Source organism: Aquarana catesbeiana, linkage group LG02 (assembly GCF_042186555.1).
Source record: "Aquarana catesbeiana isolate 2022-GZ linkage group LG02, ASM4218655v1, whole genome shotgun sequence".
In the NCBI taxonomy this organism is placed as follows: domain Eukaryota; kingdom Metazoa; phylum Chordata; class Amphibia; order Anura; family Ranidae; genus Aquarana; species Aquarana catesbeiana.
Genome location: NC_133325.1, coordinates 80607533 through 80622959, shown reverse-complemented (window position 1 = coordinate 80622959; position 15427 = coordinate 80607533). Strand labels below are relative to the sequence as shown.

At 42.3% G+C, this 15427-nt stretch overlaps 1 protein-coding gene across 19 annotated transcripts in view; it reads left to right on the top strand.

The window, feature by feature from the left end:
- Positions 1-15427, top strand: part of LOC141126990 (uncharacterized) — a 164102-nt gene that overhangs the window by 131568 nt on the left and 17107 nt on the right. The window lies entirely within an intron of this gene.

The following is a 15427-nucleotide window of genomic DNA, read 5'->3' as shown; positions in this document are numbered from 1 at the left end:
TTATGTCCTGTAGACAGAAGAGGAAATCTCTGTAAGAGGAAAGTCACTGGAGAAAACTGTCCCTATTGAAAAAATTTCCTCTATCCCTGATGCAGTGATAACTCAAAAAATTGACAGCGGTTGCCAGGACACATAGGGGTTGATTTACTAAAGCAAATGGACTGTGCGCTTTGCAGTTGCTCCAGAGCTTAGTAAGTGAGGTAAAGCTTCACTTTGCAAAGAATACCCAATCACACGCAAAGAAAATAAAAAAAAAAAAAACAGCATTTTTGCTTGCACCGGATTGGATGATGGAGGTCAGTAGAGCTTCTGTTCATTTACGAAACTCTGGAGCAACTGCCCTTGCAGAGTACAAAGTAGACATCATGCGCATTTGTTTTCGTCCAAATGCATTTTTGTCCGAATTGCAGGTATTTTCGTTATCGTTTTAACAAACGATAACGAACGTGCATAATCCGAAAACCGAAAGATCCGACATAAACAAATGCTTTGTTTTAGTTTTCGTTGCGACAACAGTTCGATATAGATAGGAGATTCGACATGACGCTGACAATAGCGATCTGTGTCCATCAAACCTGTGGTCGAATGTGCCTAACCTTAGCTCTATTAGTCCAAGATTATTCTACATAGAGAGAAAAGATTCAACATTATAGAGACAATAGCAAAAAAAGGTTGAATGTGCCTAACCTAACTCTATTAGTCCAAGATTTTTCGACATAGAGAGAAAAGATTTGACATGAAGTTTCGACGAAGCACTCGCGGCGAGCGGACATTTATGGTCAAATGCTCCGCCCATAGGCTATAGAAGAATTCTAATGTTGGTTGACTAGTAATAATAATTAATAAATATAATTATTACTAGTGTCATACAACATTAGAATTCTACTATAGCTTGTAGGCGGAACATTCGACCGGAAATGTACGATTGCGGCGTCGTACAGTTTAGCTGCTCCGTCAAATCTGCTTAGAACATTCGACAGACACCATAAGCCTTCAATGACAGATTCGACCTTAATTATTTCAGATTTTCGGACAAATGCATTTTTTATCGAAACAAAATAAATAAAAACGAATTTCGGGAGTAACTAAATAAATGTATTTTTTGGACGAAAACGAAATTCCGAAACAAAATATTTCAGTGTGCACATGTCTAGTACAAAGACACAAAGGGGTTGTTTTACTAATACTGGTGCACACAGAATCTGGTGCAGTTGTGAATAGTAACCAATCAGCTTCTAACTTCAGCTTGTTCATTTAAAGAGGTTGTAAAGGTACATGTTTTTTCACCTTAATGTATTCTATGCATTAAGGTGAAAAAACATCCGACGATTAGCGGCCCCCCAGCCCCCCCCCCCCGTTTACTTACCCGAGCCCTCGAAAGTCCCGTGTCCTAAACGTGCTGGCTTCTCGACCGGGCTTCTCGGCTCGTTCATTGGATACAAAGAAGAAATTGACTCCTGCGCACAAGTGGTCAACCAGATAGATGAAAGCACGACACAGGCCTTGCTGCCCTCAAGGATGGGGAATCCTAGCAGACAAAGAAATAAAAAGAGAGAGGGGAGCACCGGCCATGTGCATTATCTTTTGTAAAACATTTATTGAATAAAATGATAAAAGAAATTACTCACAAGCAGTAGTAAAATCAGGTGCCATAAAACTCGAGCAACAACAAGCAGCAAGTGGTAGTAATGATGAGTGAAGCCTTCCAAAGGTCTTAGAGGAACATACAAGCTTCACTACTATCTGACGCGTTTCGAAGGGCACGTCCCTTCTTCATCAGAGCTCAGCAGTGAACCCTCCTTCAATAGTCCCTGTATATATAGTGTATGTGCCAGAAAGCACAGTCAGTGGAGTAGGGAGGGCACATGGGGCCCCTCCCCCTCAGTGCATCCCTCCCTCATGGGCAACTCACTTATACAAGTGAATAAATAATAATAATAAATAATAAATAATTGATGAAGTGAAATAAAAGAATGAATTGAAATAGATGAATATAAGTTATAAAATATGAATGATATAAAATATAAATGTAGAATCTACAAGAGTATCACTGTGGTAGAATACTACCAACAAGCCACAACAAAGGCTAACCATAGGTGCACATAACATACATACAGTGGTAGCGGCAAAGTGTGCAGAGTGGCACGGGGAAGGTACACCTGTTGGCAGGGAAAGGAGTCATATAATTAGCAGGCTAGCTTATGTAAATGGGCACTGTACCTTCAGTGTCCGATCCTGATCCCTGTGTGAGCGGCTCTGTGTATGCGAGCCGCTCGCCGATCGTTTCCGCGTGTTGTTTCTGTGTTGGAACGCACGCCAGTGCGCTTGCGTTCCAGACAGGAGGAAGAGGCAGTGCGCGTCACTTCCTCTACGCCTGCTGTCGCCTACCAGTGACGTAAGCGGCAATGGATCGTTCGGCGCCATGTTGCTGGGGGCAAACCCTCGATGGAACACGGCTGGCACAGCGCAGAATCTACCCGACGCCGGCCCGACCATGGGTCCGCCCCGCTGACTGCGCTACCCACAATCCCAGGAGTGCAACACACAAATTAAAGAAGTAGCACATGAAGTGAAAAGGGCCACTGCACAACAGAAAATATACTATGTATATTTCATTCTCCTGTATAGTGCTGAATATGCACCTGAGGAGAAGTTGGAACAAGTGAATAACTAATAAATTATATATACACAGTATTATTGTTATATTACATGTCATATAGCACTGAAACCATTGTCAATAATATATACATATTTATACACACAAATATATATATATATGTGCACAGATGAATCTAACACTAATGTAAGGTGCACATCCCATATGCCAATCTGCACATAACATGAATGCCCATATCACTGACATATCATGATGAAGAAGGGACGTGCCTTTCGAAACGCGTCAGCTAGTATGTTCCTCTAAGATCTTTGGAAGGCTTCGCTCATCATTACTACCACTTGCTGCTTGTTGTTGCTCGAGTTTTATGGCACCTGATTTTACAACTGCTTGTGAGTAATTTCTTTTATCATTTTATTCAATAAATGTTTTACAAAAGATAATGCACATGGCCGGTGCGCCCCTCTCTCTTTTTCTTTCTCGTTCATTGGATGATTGATAGCAGCGCAGCCATTGGCTCCCGCTACTGTCAATCAAATCAATGACGCAGTGCGTCGAGGGGCTGTATCACGGGAGCGCGCCCGCAAGCTAACCCCCTTGGGAGAGTGCTTCTCAGAGGGGGTTTAGCGGTTGCAGGGAGGTGCCGAGACAGCCGCCAAGGGACCCCAGAAGACCAGGATCGGGGCCACTCTGTGCAAAACGAACTGCACAGCGGAGGTAAGTATGACATGTTTGTTATTAAAAAAAAAAAAAAGGGAACCTTTACAACTACTTTAACCACTTGCCGACCGCCTAACGCACATATACGGCGGCAGAATGGCACGGGCAGGCAGAATCACGTACCCGATCGGACCCCCCCCCCGGTGCCAGCGGCGGTCGGCATTTGACTGGGAGCGTCGGGAGGCGAGGGGGAGACCATCCGATCGTGGCCCCCCCCTCGCGATCGCTCCCAGCCAATCGGAATCCTCCCCTGCCTGTGTGTAGTTTCACACAGGCAGAGGATGTGATGTCATCTCTCCTCGGCTCGGTAGTTTCCGTTCCAGCGCCGAGGAGAGAAGACATGTAAGTGCACAACACACACACACAGTAGAACATGCCAGGCATACTTTACACCCCCGATCCCCCCCCGATCCCCCCCCAATCACCCCCCCCTGTCACAAACTGACAGCAAGCAGTATTTTTTTTTTCTGATTACTGCATGGTGTCAGTTTGTGACAGTTACAGTGTTAGGGCAGTGAGTATTACCCCCTTTAGGTCTAGGATACCCCCCTAACCCCCCCTAATAAAGTTTTAACCCCTTGATCACCCCCTGTCACCAGTGTCACTAAGCGATCATTTTTCTGATCGCTGTATTAGTGTCGCTGGTGACGCTAGTTAGGGAGGTAAATATTTAGGTTCGCCGTCAGCGTTTTATAGCGACAGGGACCCCCATATACTACCTAATAAATGTTTTAACCCCTTGATTGCCCCCTAGTTAACCCTTTCACCACTGATTACCGTATAACCGTTACGGGTGACGCTGGTTAGTTCGTTTATTTTTTATAGTGTCAGGGCACCCGCCGTTTATTACCGAATAAAGGTTTAGCCCCCTGATCGCCCGGCGGTGATATGCGTCGCCCCAGGCAGCGTCAGATTAGCGCCAGTACCGCTAACACCCACGCACGCAGCATACGCCTCCCTTAGTGGTATAGTAATTGTACGGATCAATATCTGATCCGATCAGATCTATACTAGTGTCCCCAGCAGTTTAGGGTTTCCAAAAATGCAGTGTTAGCGGGATCAGCCCAGATACCCGCTAGCACCTGCGTTTTTCCCCTCTGCCCGGCCCAGCCCACCCAAGTGCAGTGTCGATCGATCACTGTCACTTACAAAACACTAAACGCATAACTGCAGCGTTCGCAGAGTCAGGCCTGATCCCTGCGATCGCTAACAGTTTTCTTGGTAGCGTTTTGGTGAACTGGCAAGCACCAGCCCCAGGCAGCGTCAGGTTAGCGCCAGTACCGCTAACACCCACGCACGCACCGTACACCTCCCTTAGTGGTATAGTATCTGAACGGATCAATATCTGATCTGATCAGATCTATACTAGCGTCCCCAGCAGTTTAGGGTTCCCAAAAACGCAGTGTTAGCGGGATCAGCCCAGATACCTGCTAGCACCTGCGTTTTGCCCCTCCGCCCGGCCCAGCCCACCCAAGTGCAGTATCGATCGATCACTGTCACTTACAAAACACTAAACGCATAACTGCAGCGTTCGCAGAGTCAGGCCTGATCCCTGCGATCGCTAACAGTTTTTTGGTAGCGTTTTGGTGAACTGGCAAGCACCAGCCCCATGCAGCGTCAGATTAGCGCCAGTACCGCTAACACCCACGCACGCACCGTACACCTCCCTTAGTGGTATAGTATCTGATCGGATCAATATCTGATCTGATCAGATCTATACTAGCGTCCCCAGCAGTTTAGGGTTCCCACAAACGCAGTGTTAGCGGGATCAGCCCAGATACCTGCTAGCACCTGCGTTTTGCCCCTCCGCCCGGCCCAGCCCAGCCCACCCAAGTGCAGTATCGATCGATCACTGACACTTACAAAACACTAAACGCATAACTGCAGCGTTCGCAGAGTCAGGCCTGATCCCTGCGATCGCTAACAGTTTTTTTTGTAGCGTTTTGGTGAACTGGCAAGCACCAGCGGCCTAGTACACCCCGGTCGTAGTCAAACCAGCACTGCAGTAACACTTGGTGACGTGGCGAGTCCCATAAGTGCAGTTCAAGCTGGTGAGGTGGCAAGCACAAATAGTGTCCCGCTGCCACCAAAAAGACAAACACAGGCCCGTCGTGCCCATAATGCCCTTCCTGCTGCATTCGCCAATCCTAATTGGGAACCCACCACTTCTGCAGCGCCCGTACTTCCCCCATTCACATCCCCAACCAAATGCAGTCGGCTGCATGAGAGGCATTTTCTTTATGTCCTCCCGAGTACCCCTACCCAACGAACCCCCCCAAAAAGATGTTGTGTCTGCAGCAAGCGCGGATATAGGCGTGACACCCGCTATTATTGTCCCTCCTGTCCTGACAATCCTGGTCTTTGCATTGGTGAATGTTTTGAACGCTACCATTCACTAGTTGAATATTAGCGTAGGGTACAGCATTGCACAGACTAGGCACACTTTCACAGGGTCTCCCAAGATGCCATCGCATTTTGAGAGACCCGAACCTGGAACCGGTTACAGTTATAAAAGTTAGTTACAAAAAAAGTGTAAAAAAAAAAAAAAAAACACATACAAAAATATAAAATAAAAAAAAAATAGTTGTCGTTTTATTGTTCTCTCTCTCTCTATTCTCTCTCTCTTGTTCTGCTCTTTTTTACTGTATTCTATTCTGCAATGTTTTATTGTTATTATGTTTTATCATGTTTGTTTTTCAGGTATGCAATTTTTTATACCTTACCGTTTACTGTGCTTTATTGTTAACCATTTTTTTGTCTTCAGGTACGCCATTCACGACTTTTAGTGGTTATACCAGAATGATGCCTGCAGGTTTAGGTATCATCTTGGTATCATTCTTTTCAGCCAGCGATCGGCTTTCATGTAAAAGCAATCCTAGCAGCTAATTAGCCTCTAGACTGCTTTTACAAGCAGTGGGAGGGAATGCCCCCCCCCCAACGTCTTCCGTGTTTTTCTCTGGCTCTCCTGTCTCAACAGGGAACCTGAGAATGCAGCCGGTGATTCAGCCAGCTGACCATAGAGCTGATCAGAGACCAGAGTGGCTCCAAACATCTCTATGGCCTAAGAAACCGGAAGCTACGAGCATTTTATGACTTAGATTTCGCCGGATGTAAACAGCGCCATTGGGAAATTGGGAAAGCATTTTATCACACCGATCTTGGTGTGGTCAGATGCTTTGAGGGCAGAGGAGAAATCTAGGGTCTAATAGACCCCAATTTTTGCAAAAAAGAGTACCTGTCACTACCTATTGCTATGATAGGGGATATTTACATTCCCTGAGATAACAATAAAAATGATTTAAAAAAAAAAAAAATGAAAGGAACAGTTTAAAAATAAGATAAAAAAATAATAATAATAAAGAAAAAAAAAAAAAAAAAGCACCCCTGTCCCCCCTGCTCTCGCGCTAAGGCGAACGCAAGCGTCGGTCTGGCGTCAAATGTAAACAGCAATTGCACCATGCATGTGAGGTATCACCGCGAACGTCAGATCGAGGGCAGTAATTTTAGCAGTAGACCTCCTCTGTAAATCTAAAGTGGTAACCTGTAAAGGCTTTTAAAGGCTTTTAAAAATGTATTTAGTTTGTCGCCACTGCACGTTTGTGCGCAATTTTAAAGCATGTCTTGTTTGGTATCCATGTACTCGGCCTCAGATCATCTTTTTTATTTCATCAAACATTTGGGCAATATAGTGTGTTTTAGTGCATTAAAATTTAAAAAAGTGTGTTTTTTCCCCAAAAAATGCGTTTGAAAAATCGCTGCGCAAATACTGTGTGAAAAAAAAAAATGAAACACCCACCATTTTAATCTGTAGGGCATTTGCTTTAAAAAAATATATAATGTTTGGGGGTTCAAAGTAATTTTCTTGCAAAAAAAAATTATTTTTTTATGTAATCAAAAAGTGTCAGAAAGGGCTTTGTCTTCAAGTGGTTAGAAGAGTGGGTGATGTGTGACATAAGCTTCTAAATGTTGTGCATAAAATGCCAGGACAGTTCAAAACCCCCCCAAATGACCCCATTTTGGAAAGTAGACACCCCAAGCTATTTGCTGAGAGGCATGTCGAGTCCATGGAATATTTTATATTGTGACACAAGTTGCGGGAAAGAGACAATTTTTTATTTTTTTTATTTTTTTTTTGCGCAAAGTTCTCACTAAATGATATATTGCTCAAACATGCCATGGGAATATGTGAAATTACACCCCAAAATACATTCTGTTGCTTCTCCTGAGTACGGGGATACCACATGTGTGAGACTTTTTGGGAGCCTAGCCGCGTACGGAACCCCGAAAACCAAGCACCGCCTTCAGGCTTTCTAAGGCCGTAAATTTTTGATTTCACTCTTCACTACCTATCACAGTTTCGGAGGCCATGGAATGCCCAGGTGGCAAAACCCCCCCCAAATGACCCCATTTTGGAAAGTAGACACCCCAAGCTATTTGATGAGAGGTATAGTGAGTATTTTGCAGACCTCACTTTTTGTCACAAAGTTTTGAAAATTGAAAAAAGAAAAAAAAAATTTTTTTTTCTCGTCTTTCTTTATTTTTAAAAACAAATGAGAGCTGCAAAATACTCACCATGCCTCTCAGCAAATAGCTTGGGGTATCTACTTTCCAAAATGGGGTTATTTGGGGGGGGGTTTGTGCCACTTGGGCATTCCATGGCCTCCGAATCTGTGATAGGTAGTGAGGAGTAAAATCAAAAATGTGTGCCCTTAGAAATCCTGAAGGCGGTGATTTGTTTTCGGGGCCCCGTACGCGGCTAGGCTCTCAAAAAGTCCCACACATGTGGTATCCCCGTACTCAGGAGAAGCAGCTAAATGTATTTTGGGGTGCAATTCCACATATGCCCATGGCCTGTGTGAGCAATATATCATTTAGTGACAACTTTGTGCAAAAAAAAAAAAAAAAAAAATTGTCACTTTCCCCCAACTTGTGTCAAAATATAAAACATTCCATGGACTCAACATGCCTCAAAGCAAATAGCTTGGGGTGTCTACTTTCCAAAATGGGGTCATTTGGGGGGGGGGGGGGTTTATGCCATCTGGGCATTTTATGGCCTTCAAAACTGTGATAGGTAGTGAGGAGTAAAATCAAAAATGTACGCCCTTAGAAATCCTGAAGGCAGTGATTGGTTTTCGGGGCCCCGTACGCGGCTAGGCTCCCAAAAAGTCCCACACATGTGGTATCCCCATACTCAGGAGAAGCAGCTAAATGTATTTTGGGGTGCAATTCCACATATGCCCATGGCCTGTGTGAGCAATATATCATTTAGTGACAACTTTTTGTAATTTTTTTTTTTTTTTTTTTGTCATTATTCAATCACTTGGGACAAAAAAAATGAATATTCAATGGGCTCAACATGCCTCTCAGCAAATTCCTTGGGGTGTATACTTTCCAAAATGGGGTCATTTGTGGGGGTTTTGTACTGCCCTGCCATTTTAGCACCTCAAGAAACGACATAGGCAGTCATAAATTAAAGGCTGTGTAAATTCCAGAAAATGTACCCTAGTTTGTAGGCGCTATAACTTTTGCGCAAACCAATAAATATACACTTATTGACATTTTTTCTACCAAAGACATGTGGCCGAATACATTTTGGCCTAAATGTATGACTAAAATTGAGTTTATTGGATTTTTTTTAGAACAAAAAGTAGAAAATATCATTTTTTTTCAAAATTTTCGGTCTTTTTCCGTGTATAGCGCAAAAAATAAAAACAGCAGAGGTGATCAAATACCATCAAAAGAAAGCTCTATTTGTGGGAAGAAAAGGACGCAAATTTTGTTTGGGTACAGCATTGCATGACCGCGCAATTAGCAGTTAAAGCGACGCAGTGCCGAATTGTAAAAAGTGCTCTGGTCAGGAAGGGGGTAAAACCTTCCGGGGCTGAAGTGGTTAAGCTTTGGCAATAAAACCTAGAATCTGCTTGGTTACTATGCACAGCTGCATCAGATTCTGTGTGCACCAGTTTTAGTAAATCTGCCCCAAAGTCTATGGATTTTCAGACTGTGAAACAATGGTGTATTTCCTAAACAGACTCTGGGGTTGATTTACTAAAGGCAAATAGACTGTGCACTTTTCAAAGCGTAGTTGCACTCTGCACTTGCAGTTGCTCCAGAGCTTAGTAAATGAGCAGAAGCTCTGCTGACTTCCATCATCCAATCATGTGCAAGCAAAAATGCTTTCCTTGCACATGATTGGGTATTCTTAACAAAGTGAAGCTTTACATCATTTACTAAGCTGTGGAGCAAATGCTCTTGCAGAGTGCACAGTCCATTTGCCTTTAATAAATACACCCCCATGTGTCACTGGGTGAAGGAGGACAAACTGCTGTATATATACAGACACCTAATGACAAACTCCAACATGACTTCAAAGTGTTGAAGTTTTGTCTATCAAAACAGCCAGGCGGTCAGCCATGATAGGAAGATTTGGGAAGCTATTGCAGATGTGTGAACCTCTAGGTCCCTCCTGTATTCCACACCCAAAGTCCACAGTCTTTTTGATTTTAGTAAATGAACCCCCTTGAGAAGGTGAATTTCCCTGTTGCAGACACAGACAGTAATAAAAATCTGAGAGTGTTTTTTACTCTTCTTTACCCTATCCAAAACTCCAAAAAAAAAAAAGGATTTAAAGCCGTAGATACTCTTTAACCACTTCAGCCCCAGAAGAATTCACCCCCTTCCTGACCAGAGCACTTTTTGCGATACAGCATTGCGTTGCTTTAAATGACAATTGCGCGGCCGTGTGACGTTGTACCCAAACAAAATTGATGTCCTTTTTTTCCCACAAATAGAGCTTTCTTTTGGTGGTATTTGATCACCTCTGCAGTTTTTATTTTTTGCGTTATAAACAAAAAAAGAGCGACAATTTTGAAAAAAAAGCAATATTTTTTACTTTTTGCTATAATAAATACCCCCCAAAAATATATAAAAAAACCTAATTTTTTTTCCTCAGTTTAGGCCGATATGTGTTCTACATATTTTTGGTTAAAAAAATAAGCATATATTGATAGGTTTGCGCAAAAGTTATAGCATCTACAAAATAGATTTATGGCATTTTTATTATTATTTTTTTTTAATTAGTAATGGCGGTGATTTGCGATTTTTATTGTGACTGCAACATTATGGCGGACACATCGGACACTTTTGACACTATTTTGGGACCATTGTCATTTATACAGCGATCAGTGCTATAAAAATGCACTGATTACTGTATAAATGACACTGGCAGGGAAGGGGTTAAACACTAGGGGGTGATCAAGGGGTTAAGTGTGTCCTAGGGAGTGGTTGTAACTGTGGGGGGGATGGGCTACCACTGACATGACAATGATCACTGCTCCCGATGACAGGGAGCAGTAGATCCTTCTCATGTCACAAGGCAGAATGGGGAAATGCCTTGTTTACATAGGCATCTCCCCGTTCTGTGGCTCCATGACACAATCGCGGGACACCAGCAGATATCGAGTCCGCGGGACCCACGGGCACGCTCTCAGAGTACGCGGCGGGCACGCGCACGCCCAGAATGCCACATCTTAAAGGGGACGTACCTGTACGCCCATTTCCACAGCCGTGCCATTGTGCCGATGTGTATCACTGGTCGGCAACCGGTTAAAAAGACTCTCATTGGGGGAAAGAGGAGCCACATGCTGCGGGTGTGGAATACAGGAGGGACCTAGAGGTTCACAAATCTGCAATAGCTTCCCAAAGGTTTTATTGCCAAAGCTTATCTGAACAAGCTGAAGTTAGAAGCTGATTGGTTACTATGCACAACTGCACCAGATTCTCTATCCACCAATATTAGTAAATCAACTCCTTTGTGCTAGCTCTTTGGACTATTAAAGTGGAACCACACTGCATCTGGGCACCACAAACCAAAATGCTATTTAATTCATTCATTAATAGTCAAAGCATTTTTTTTTATTATTGTTTTTTTTTCTCTTCATATGCTTGTGAATAAACATGTGTATGTATGGGTAGATTCAGGTGAATATAGGAGGTTTGCAATTGAATGCAGCAATATGTTAAATAATGTATTGCTGTTAGCTTCGGAGGGGCACCGGGGAGACTCGGGGGGGGGGGGCTTTTTTTTCCTTTAGTGGTAATTATTCCATTACCCACGGATGGCCGATGCCCACGGCCCAAGACTAACCCTTTCCCCCTATAGGTTTCCGCCTGGGCTGGCACAGGCGTTTAATGTGTCATATTAGACACACTCCTTTTTTGAGACCAGTTAGAACTGGACTCTTTTTGTGTTTTTTTGTTTTTTTTCTCCTTTTCCCTTTTTTTTCACCTCCCCCCTTTTTTTTTGGCATCGGACAGACAGAGCCCAATAATAAATAGCGTACTAAAAAAAAATGTTGTAATATTCATTATGGAGGCAATAAAATTTGGGTCACCACTTAATGTTAGGGGTTTTAATATCCCACAGAAGAAATCACAGATTTTATACAATATGCATAAGCAAAGAGTTCAGATACTCTTTTTACGGGAGACACATTTTAAAAAAACATTATCAGTACCACCTATGCCCACTCGCTACTAAAGTAATTTGTATCTTAGTAATAATCCTGTTAGTAAATCTAGAGGTGTGGCCATAGGCTTCCATACCTCGCTCTCAGTCTTGGACATTTAGGAAGTAAGGGATCCAGGGGGTCAATTTCTTATTCTTAAATGTAAAATGAATAATATTATGTTTACTTTGGTTAATGCCTATGCTCCCAACCAGGGTCAGATCTCTATGATGCTTGCGCAAATCAGGTCCTATGGCTGAGGGAAGAATAGTGCTAGGAGGAGATTTAAATATTGTATTTGACTCTACACTGGACACTACGTCTACCTTCTGGCACTTCTCTTTGCCTCAGATCAATCCTCTCAAGCGCCGATTGCGCGATTTTCAGCTAGTTGATGTGTGGCAGGTATTACACCCAAATAAGCGAGATTATACCTGTCATTCCTTAATCCATAAAACTTATAGTAGGATAGACATGTTTTTTGTTTCACACAACTTACTTAGTTGGTAACCCCGGGCATACATTGGAAATCAACTTTGGCCAGATCATTTCCCTCTTTTTTTCTTAATTAATTTATCGCGATTTTCTAAACCTGTAGTCTCTTGGAGGCTGAATGACAGCCTCTTAAAAAATGAAACGACATGCGCGGCGGTTAGACGATCGATCTCTCAGTTTTTATCAGATCACACACGGGATATGACAGCGCAGCCACTTAAATGGAAGGCTTTGAAGTCTGTCATAAGAGGGAGCCTTATTTCTGACGGTGCATATTTAAAAAAAAGTACGATCTGCAGAGATTACACAGCTCCTACAGGAAATTCATAAGCTTGAGCTTGCCCATAAACGTTCACTTGAGTCTCATGTATTTCAGCTATTGGAAAAGAAACGCAAAGATCTTTTACATATACTTGATATGGCATACTTTAAACATAAAGACCAAATGCATAGAACTACGTATGAATTTGGTAATAAGGTGGGTAGACCATTGGCCAGGTCTATTCGCACTAAACCAAGTTGTACTTATATTCACAAAATTTGATGCCCTAAAAAGGGCTTGGTACATACTTCTGAAGACATTACTCGGACCTTTTAAGAATATTATAGGACACTTAATAATATTACTATTCCCCTCACAGTACCCACCAACACAAAGGGACGCAAAACTATGGCCCAATATATCTTGAATACGGCCCTTCCAAGATTAGATCAGGATACTGCTAACTTATTGAATATGCCCTTCACTACACTGGAAATTCAACAAACAATTAAGGCACTTCCATCGGGTAAGAGTCCAGGTCCTGATGGTTTTTCAACTTTGTTTTATAAACAGTTTCAGGACATTTTATCACCAATCTTGGACACTACATTCAACTCAATTTCAGATTCATGTACTTTCTCTCATCAAGCGCAGGAAGCTCATATTACTCTTATTCATAAAGACCAGAAAGATCCTGCTGAATGTTCAAGTTATCGTCCAATTTCTTTAATAAATGTTGATCTTAAAATATAAGCTAAAATAATAGCAGATCTGCTTACAAGCAGTTATTCCTTCCATTATTGGTTCAGATCAGGTGGGCTTTGTCCCAACTCGAGAAGAAGAGATAACACTATTAAAATATTATCTCTTATCTCACACTGCCAGCTACAAAAATTCCCGTTGTGTCTTCTTTCGCTAGATGTGGAAAAGGCATTTGATCGTCTAGATTGGGAATTTTTGAAAGCAACATTAGAACAACTAGGTTTATCTTCAGGCTTTATTCAAAAAATGATGGCCTTGTATTCTGCTCCATCTCCTCGTATCAGAGTGAATGGCTTACTTTTGGACCTGGTTTATTTATCGAATGGAACCCGCCAGGGGTGTCCCCTCTCGCCACTTCTGTATATACTAGCAATGGAGCATTTGGCGATGGCCTTGCCTGCTAACAATTCAATACAGGGTGTTGAAATTGTTGGTAAGCAATATAAGTTTGTTTGCGGACGATCTCTTGCTCCACATAACTAATTCAATAATTGCATTTCCAGCGCTTTTAAAGGAATTGGAAATTTTCCGTACTCTAAGCAATTTTAAACTTAATGTGGCAAAATCACATTGTTTAAATATTACTCTTGCGGAGTACATTGAAGTTTCTCTTGCTGATAATTTTTAGTTCCAATGGGCCCAGTATTCTATCTTTATTTGGGGATTCAGATACCTAGACATCTTTATAAATTGTATGAGCTCAACTACCTGCCACTTGTGAACATTATGCAATCTCGTCTTAAGAAATGGTCACCAATGCGACATTCATGGCTGGGAAGGATGTCACTCTTTAAGATGGACATCCTTCCTAGATTTCTTTATATTTTTCAAACAATTCCAATCAGACTTCCACATTCTTTTTTTTAGATTGACCTGATCTAGATTACTAAAATATATTTGGCCTAAGTTCCTGGCTAGACTCAGATATGAAATATTAGTGAAGAGAAGAGATGCTGGCGGCACAGGCCTGCCGCACCTAGAATTATACCACACGACGGCTTTACTTAGATTGGTTTCACCATGGATCACTCAAGCAGTGGGTTACACTTGAGTCCGATTTAGTGCCTATACCACTGACTTCTCTCCCAAGGCTTCTTTCTATTGATCGGCCACGTTCAACACAAGGAACGCCTTTGATTTCACCTCTGTTATATGTATGGGACAAATTTATCACAACATACAATGTACAGTATCTTCACGCCCAGGGCCATTGACTCCAATATTGGGTAACCCAAGTTTTCCACCAGGAATGCCAAAAGAAAAGTTTTCTATGCTGGCAACCACTACATCCTTCGCCTATTTGTAATTCATGTACGGATAAAGGCTTGAAAACTATGGGTGAGCTTAGTTCCCACTCGCACTTAGTTCCCACTTATTATAATATAATAAATAACTATAAATAATTATAACAAATAATAATATAATAATAATAAAAATGATTCAATAATGTAACCAAATCAAAAACACAGAAATTTTCTCAGTTGCAGAATTATCGCTGTCATTACTTTTCAGTGTTTGATGATGGATTTCCCCACAAATCACTATCACTCAATTCTGCAAGTGATTCTAATTTATTGTCGCTGTTTTCTAGTTGGTCTAAAACCACTTTTGATGTAAAGGGACGGTTTTTGTTGCTATGGACAATCTCCAGTTTCCAGGCAGAAAGAACAGTATTTATAATATAAAAGTACATGCAGGGCACTGGACAAACCACTAGGGACAAAAGGGAGGTGAAATAAATTGATGTAATGTAATCTGTAAGATTACAGTGTACTGTATGTGTATTGTGTTTTTTACTTTTTGAATTTGGCACCATTCTCTGTCCCCGTGCGTCGCAACGCTCGCAGGGAACGGAGCTCGGCTCTGTGATAGATCGAACGGAGGACGGATCGCACACAGAGCGGGGAGGACATTGCAGGATCCTGGGGACAAGGTAAGTTTGCTGTACCTGGATCCTGCGATGCAATCCCGAGTGTGGCTCGGGTTTACCACTTTTGGTGCTGAAAGTCCACTCCGAGCCACACTCGGGAATACTGTCAGGGAGGTTAAGCATAACTATTCCCTTTC